We start from the raw sequence: 8879 nt of genomic DNA on the forward strand, positions 1-8879 counted from the left end.
TGAAGTGGCCTAGCTTTCCACAGTGGAAGCAATTCTGACCTCCTTTATTACCTTTGGGTGGCACTGTTTATGAGTAAGACTTCCTTTTCCTGACACAAGCCCTAAACTGGCAGCAATAGCTGCCCCAATAATTTTGGCCATTCTCTGGTCTTTTCTCTTCCCTCTAGATCCCAGTTGTTAAAAGATGATATCTTCTGTTTCATCCCATAACTCATCTTGTCTTCAATCATTAGTGTTTAATGCCTCAAACCTACTCTGGAGATACTTTTTAAATTCAGATGGGATAGACTAAAAGTTGTATTTTGGTTCTTAGGAACTTGTTTTCATTTACTTCGGCTACAATTTGAACTTGCATGAGTAATTGGTAGTCTGTTCCACCATCAGTACCTGGCTTGCTTTTGACTGATAATACTGAGTTTGTCAGCTCAATCTTTACACAGATATAATCGATTTCTAGCCCATCAAGTAGGGTCTATGTGTACAGACACATTTTGTAATTTTTAAAAAGGTATTTACAATTAATAAATCACTGAATGTACAAAAGTCAATCATATGCTCTCCAGCCTTGTTTCTATCACTAAGATAATCATTCCTTCCTTGCTGTTTCCAACTTTTGTATTCTAGTCTCCAATAATTGTTAATGCATGATGATAGCATGTTTTGTCAATTTTGGATGGAAAGTTATAGAAATTATCAATTTCCTCTTCTATGGCTTCACATATTGGTGTATATATTTGAATAATATTATATAAACTTGGAAAATACAAAAAAGTACATTATTATTTTACTTTTAATCATTTATAGTAAGAAGAAAAATGATCCTATCAAAATCATGTTGCAAACTGAAACCCTTTACACAATGGAAGAAATGAACATAAAGAGACAAATGCACACAGAAGACAAGACAGGACTGCTGCAAAGAAAAACACACTCACAAAGACAGGACAAGATGTGGCAGACCTCGTGGGTCTGGGTTTATTAGAATATATAGGATTTTAAGCAATGATCTCATTTTCTAGGGTTTCCATAGAATCGTAATAAACAGAGATCTCATTTCTCAATTTTCTTAGAATCATAAAAAATCAGTACAGAAACAATACAGCAAGGTAGGACATCCACTCTGTTCCTTATGAAAGATGTTGCCTTTCACATGAAAAGAATCGGGAGACCAAAACGCCTTAAGATATATGATTAATGGGAAGAGAGACCTTAGAGTTCTCAGCCCGTTTGCAGAACAGAGGACAAAGGCTTCTCTTTAATTATTAAACCAGAGTTACCCGTTTGCAGACTGAACTCTGAACAACCCCAAAGCCCACCTGCGTGCAGGCTGGACTTCCACTAATGGCATCCGGTCCTCCTCATCTCCCCCTTCTGTTATACATTGTGAAAACAGAGTGTACAGCTATTTGTCTTTCCTCCACTATTTGCTTTCTTCAGTATTGGCAGAAGACTATGGAAAGAATACAAATAAGAATAATAATTGTTATTATTATAGTGGATTGACTCCCTAAGGTAGCAAGCACAATTTTTAATTTTCTTACAGGATCTAATTCCCCAATCATTCTTAAAAATTCAGCTAAAAATTGATCCACTTCATTAGTGTCTAACTGAGAAGAAAAAGTATTAGTAATATTAGTTTCTAATTCATACAAATATGAAGAAAGATTTTTATTACCTATAATATGCTTCCTTATATCATCCATTGCCACGAAAAATTATACTTAACAGGAGTAATACAAAATTGAGAAGAATTCCAATCACATCTAAGCACAGCTCTAGTAGATAAAACAGAGATTTATCTCTTAGCCAAAGTACAGTCTCTTGCAACTGTTGAGCAGCTTCTATAACTTGTTGGTCTAGATGCTTCTGTTGTTGCCACAGTTCATGAGAATCAGTATGTCATCATTGAACAAAGTCCGCAGTTTGTATTTCATGTTGTAGAGAAACACCAGCTACATCTGCAGTTGATGCGATTACGGCAAGGCCCAGGACTGCTGCAATGATGAGTTCAACTATTCTTTTAATTCTCTTGTGAAAGTTTTGCAAAGCTATGCGCAGATGACGATTGTCCAAAGAGTCACTCCAAGTGTGGTTTAGCTTAACAGGTGACCATAATTCTCGATGAGCTCTTAAGATAAACATACTAGAATCCTTATTATAATCATTCAAATAAAAAGAATTAACTCAACTTTGCAAAAAACAATGATGACAACTTAAAGTTCCTTCATTTCTATCCCATTCCGTTTTCCCAATTAACAAAACATAAGGATATTTTACACATGACATTATATATTTATCCATATAGGGTGACAGAATCGTATGAAAAGAATTATTTATATCTCCCAAACTTAAACACATACTACCATTCCAAATTTTCATTTTATCTAAGGCAGCTAACAATTTCCAAATGTGACTTTGAAACACAGAATTTCCTGATAGATGAGGATGAGGGGGAGTAAGACCATTATCATGCCAGATAATAGTCTCCTTAGCAAAGGCAGACAACTTCCCATTTTCCTTATGCCATTTAAGAGGAATTTGTGAGTATTTTTCCCTCAAATTTCCATGTGGACTGGGATCTAAAACATATATATTATTAACAGTATCATTAATTAACACAAACACCTTATCACCTCTACAAGAAAACCATTCTAAAACTGTTATATTAGAATTAACTTTAGCCATACCATATGATTTTAAATTTGAAGACAAGGAGTGAGGAATAGTACCTAATACTTGCATACTTTTAACAGACAGAATCATAGCAGAACTTAAAAAATATAAATTATGAAACATAAGACCCCAAGCTTCATAGGAAATCTTAAGGCACTACTTCTGAGAACCAAAACAAATAGGAAATCCTTCAATCCCAACAATATAATTATATACTGTAGTATATCTTGGGAGCAAATTTTTAGGAATAGGAGAAGAAAGATGTGGGCTGGGCATCCATAAAGTTTCATTTGTATAAACAAGTACTTCAGGATCCCCCCAAGAGACTCCTTGTAAGAGAGGAGGATTAGGGATATAAACCCAATAAGTATGATTAGCATGTCCTACCTGACAACTAATGACAGCTAGCATGGCCAAAAACAAATTAGTAGGATTAAATGGTTTTCCAGTGACTTTCAGCACGTGTTCAGCTATCCTCTTTACTTGACCCCAAGTTGGCGGGTACGACTGTCGAGTGGCCATGAGGAAGGATCTCTTTGTGGACAGATTTTGAAACTCTTTCATGAATTCTTCATTCGGATTTCTTTCGCCATCTATAAGTTTTAAATGTTTAACGGGTAACCAAATGTTTCCATCATCTGTTTGTACTAAAGCATAACCCCTGCCCCAAACCTTCATCTTTCCTTCTTTCCACTCTCCCTGCATAGTTTTATATAATACATTTCTATCCATAATAATTGTTTCTTTTTTATCTTCTAAATTTTTTTCTGCTGGAGTGAGATTGCCTTCCCAGAGATTTAAAAAATTTAAAATATATAAAGTTCTGAATAACAAATTACGTGGTGTTCCTAGGATAGACATATCCTGTATTCCCCCTTTTAATTTATATAAATATGTTTTAAGTGTATGATTGGCTTTTTCAATAATAGCTTGACCAGGGCTATTGAAAGGAATGCCCGTGGTGTGTATTATATTATAAAATTGTAGAAATTGATGCAGTTTCCTTGAACTATAAGCTGGAGCATTATCAGTTTTTAATTGCTGAGGCACACCAATAACTGCAAAACATGATAATAAATGGTTAATAACATGATCAGCATTTTCACCAGATTGAGATGTAGCCCACTGGAAATGTGTATGAGTATCAATACAATGATGAAGGAATTTAGCACGACCAAAAGGAGGAAAATGAGTAAAATCCATTTGCCACAAGTCATTGACATCGGTGCCTCGAGGATTGACACCTGCAGGAAGATGTGGAATAACATATGTCACACAGGAGGGACAGGAACAAACTATTTGTCGGGCCTGTTTTTGAGATAATTGGTATCGGGCTTTAAGGGCCTTAGAATTGGTATGATGAAGCCCATGTTCTTTTTCAGCGTGCAGTACATTACCTATTAAGAGGGAATCAATATTACAGTTACCTAAACACAAAGGACCTGGTAAATTAGAGTGTGAACGGATATGAACAGTATAAACTGGCTCTTGTCATTGTAAAAGAAGCTGTTGAATATCACAGAATATTTTAGAAAGATCATCTTTAATATTTATAGGAAGGGAAGCTAGCGGTAGAGCTTGTACTGTATGTACAGCATAGGAAGAATCACTAATAATATTAGTAGGAGTTTCACTCCAGTGTTGCAACCCTAAAAATATAGCATATAATTCCCTTTTTTAACTGAATCATAAGGAGAATCTATCACTAAATATTTTTGTTCACTCCAATATCCAAGTTTTCCATTACTAGAAGCATCACTAAATATATTTAAACCTTCAACTGGAATTGTAGAAATAATGGAAGTATGAAGAACAGGATATTCCTGTAGGAAAGAAAAAAGTTTATTGGAAGGAAAATGATTATCAAATTGTCCTGTAAATCCTGCACAAGCAACTTGCCAGGTGTCATCATTTTCTAAAAGAGAAGAAATCATTAGAGAAGATGACTTAGAATAAATTATAGCAGGATCAGTACCTACTAATTATTTTATTCTATGTCTACCTTTGATTATAAGCATTGCTATTTTTTCAATATAACTAATTAATTTTTTATTAGTTTTATTTGGTAGAGAAAAGCCATTCTAGCAATGTAGTTTGACCAATACAGATGGAGGGGGTATGTTGTGTTTGAAAAATATACAAATTTACTGGAAGCTGAGGATCTATGCGATCTAAAAATGCTTGATTAATTCGTTTATCCACCAATTTAAGTTCATGTTCAGCCTCTGTGGATAAAGCTCGTGGACTGTCTAAACGTGAATCACCTTCAAGAGTAGAAAAAAGATGTTGAAGAGCATTAGTAGGAATACCTAAAATTGGACGTAGCCACTTAATATCACCCAACAACTTTTGAAAATTATTAAGTGTCTGTAAAATGTCACGGTGCAAGGAAACTTTTTGTGGCCAAATAGCTAGGGATGATAGAAGAAAACCTAAATAAGAAATAGGATAATTTAACTGAACCTTTTCTGGAGCAATGCAAAGTTTAAAGGTTTCTAATTGAGATTGCAACAATTTATACATTCTTTCTAAAATACAATCATCTGCTGTAGTAAGAAGAATACCATCCATAAAATGAAATATTTTTCCTTGAGGAAATTGCCGTTTGACAGGTTGAAGAGCTCTATCTACAAATTCCTGACACATAGTAGGACTGTTGAGCATTCCCATTGGCAACATGGACCACTGATGCACCTAGTAGGGTGTTCATTATTATATTCTGGAACAGTAAAGACAATTTTTTCTTTATCATTTGGATGAAGAATTATAGTAAAAAAACAATCCTTTAAGTCAATAACAGTAACAGAACAAGAGGAAGGAATGAGAGTAGGGGAAGGCAATCCAGGCTGCAAAGATCCCATAGGTTGAATACATTTGTTAACTTGTCTAAGATCAGTTACAAACCTCCATTTACCATTTTTCTTTTTTATGACAAACACTGGAGAATTCCAAGGGGAAGTAGAGTATTCAATATGACCTTCCTGTAACTGTTGTACTAATTCATGAAGAGCCTCAAGTTTCTCCTTAGGAATAGGCCACTGTTCAACCCATACCGGTTTTTTAATTAACCACCTTAAAGGTATGGCTTGAGGTCGCTGAACAGTGGCATTTAAAGGATTATAATTCATATTTAACATCATGTTTTTTACAGACTCAGGCAGTGAAGGAATAGAAAGAAAAGCATCAAATTGTTTTAACAGATCTCTTCCCCACAAATTAGAACTAATATTTAGGACATAAAATTTCAAATGAGCCTTTTGGTCATCTGGGCCAACACATTCATAGGAATTACAACTTTGCCAAATGTCTGATGTAGTTCCTAATCCTGATAAAATAATATCTATTTTTTGTAATGGCCAGGCTACGGGCCAGTCACCTTTCCTAATAATAGAAACATCAGATCCAGTATCTACTAACCCTACAAAATTAATTCCATTAATCCTTAAGATTAACAAAGGTCTTTGATCATTGATTAAAGTCTCCCAGAATATATACTGACCCGGGCTGCCAAAACTTCCTTGTCTATTTTGGTCAATGGCTGAAAATTATTTAAAAGGTAAAAGCAATAACTGAGCAATTCTCTGACCAGCCTATACAGTCATAGTTTTTTGAACCGAGGTCAAAACCTGAATTTCATCAATGGCATCAGGATCAATTAATCCAGTATGTACTTGAAAACCTTGGCTAGTTAGACTACTTCTGCCAATGATAAGACAAGCCACTCCTTTACGAAGGGGCCCATATATTCCCCCAGCAGGAGTTAAGGTATATGTGTGAATAACAAATAAATCAGCAGCAGCACTACCTTTTGTGGTGGCTCTTAAATCTGAAAGTTTTAATTGTTGCTTGTTTCTTCTTGCTGGCAATGAAAAAGACCATTGCTGAAAGGGTACTGCATATGAGATCTGATATTGTTGTTGGGGACCCAAGCCTGTGGGCCCCTTGGAAGTTTCCCAAGATAGGTTTGGAAGAGGGTATAGAGGCCATCCATGTTCTGCATTCATTAACTCAATGATATCCTTGTCCACACTTCTTACTTAACTCTGCAGACTTACTAGGGTTAGGGATAGTGTTAGGGTTAGGATTAGGTTAGGGTTATAGAAATTATCAATTTCCTCTTCTATGGCTTCACATATTGGTGTATATATTTTAAGAGTATCATATAAACTTGGAAAATAAAAAGTACATTATTATTTCACTATTAATCATTTATAGTAAGAAGAAAAATGATCCTATCAAAATCAAGACACACAAACAAGTGTGCATACATGGATATATAAGATATATGGAGAAGCTTCTTCAGCTTCAGAAGAGTGTTAGGAAGTTTTAGTTGTTTGTGAGCATCTTTTACTGTATAAGCATAGAAAAGAAGCTTAGTACTTTTCTCTCCTATTTTACCTATCTGATATATGAGACTGATAGTGTCACATTAAAATATAATTCTATCAACTGCCACCAGAGAAATCAATCCTGGAGACAGAGATTAGAGGAGAGGAAGGAAGAAGCAGACATTTTACTATATAAAATAGCATATAGGCAACATCATAATAGATGAAAAAAAAGATAGAACTTGTCAATAATTTCATTTTACTTATATTCACAATCAACACTCATAGTAGCAGCAGTCAAGAAATTAAAAGATGTGTTGCTTTGGGGAAATCTTCTGTCAAGGACTTCTCTTAAGTACTAAGGATGAATAATGTCAGTTTAAAGAATAGGGGTGCCTGCTCTAAGCCTTGATGTTTTCAATTGCTCCCTATGCATCTGAAAATTGGACAATTAAGATGACAAAAGAATTGGGATGTTGGAGAAGAGTATTGAATATCCCATATACTGACAAAAGAACAAAAAGTGTATCCTGAAATAAATGTTACCAGGGTGCTCTTTATAGGCAAGAATGGTGAAAGTTTTTCCCTATACTTTCGGCATGTTATCAGCAGAGACCAGTACTTGGAAAATACATTTTGATGGACAGGTGGAAGGTAGAAGAGACAAAAGATTCTCAACATGATAGATGGACCTGGTACTGCTTGAACATACCAGAGATTGTCAAAATGTTGCAAGACAGGGCAAGGCTCAGGTCTATTGGTTATATACTTACTTCTGGGGTTATGTAACACCCACGACAAAAGCACATAAGGGGCAGGAGATATGAGCTTTCCACATCTGTCTCAACAAGAGAAGATGAGGCCTTTTGAGGGGCAGTAGGGCTGGGAAGTAGGATTGTTTTTCCAAAAGAGAGATTATGTTAAACAGTAGGTACATGTAGCTGTTCTCCAAAATGGCATCTTTTGCGTGAACTGGTTAGCCACCATAGGACATGCATTATAGGTTTTTCCACTTTCAAGATTGCTTCTAGACAGTACAGTAGTCATTTCAAATGAGACATGAAAAAAAATCTTTGCAGAATCAAAAGTTGTTGAGGGAATATGTTCCTGGACTTTGTGATGCCTGAATTCATTGATATCTGACCTTCTGGGTCTGAGCCATCTCTGGAGAAAAAACATTTTGATTCAACACATCATGTAAAGAAAGAAAATGAGAAAGCCTGATTCAGAATAAACGTAGTAGCAAGTTAGTTAAAGTTTAAAACAGTTAAAGCTTTCCTGTCTATCCATTAAAATGGCCATCATGGATACAAGATCAGGTCTTATTATTTTGTTAACAGAATGGAGTGACTCTCAGCTAGATTGCTGGATGATGAGGCAGACTTCAACATTTAAATGATTAAACAAAAAAAATTAAACTGAATTCATACAAGGTCAAAGCACAAAAATATATCATTGCCAATGTCAAATGGACCGTGGCAAAAACAGAGAATAGCAGAAAGATATATATTAGTGTTTGACTACCTATGCAAAGACATTTGACTGTGACTCATAACAAATTATGGTGGTTAACTCCACAATGAGGGATTTATCTTTCATTGCTCCAAAAATTACTGTCTGTCAGATACTCCTAAACATTCAGATTAAGACAGATTATGAAGAAGGATTGGCCACCCACTTCTGAAATAGCAGGCCTCTGAAAACCCTATGTACAACAAAACACACGAAGATGAACAGAAATGACAACCTAGGTAGAACTTTCGAGCATCGAATTACAAAGGAAGAAGAACAGTTGTAAGCAGACACTAGTGATTGGAACATGGAATGTGAGAACCATGAATGTAGGAAAATTAGAAATTGTTAAAAAAGAAATGGAAC

This window comes from Elephantulus edwardii, unplaced genomic scaffold (genome assembly GCF_000299155.1).
Source record: "Elephantulus edwardii isolate Elephantulus edwardi_28Jun2011 unplaced genomic scaffold, EleEdw1.0 scaffold00204, whole genome shotgun sequence".
NCBI lineage: Eukaryota > Metazoa > Chordata > Mammalia > Macroscelidea > Macroscelididae > Elephantulus > Elephantulus edwardii.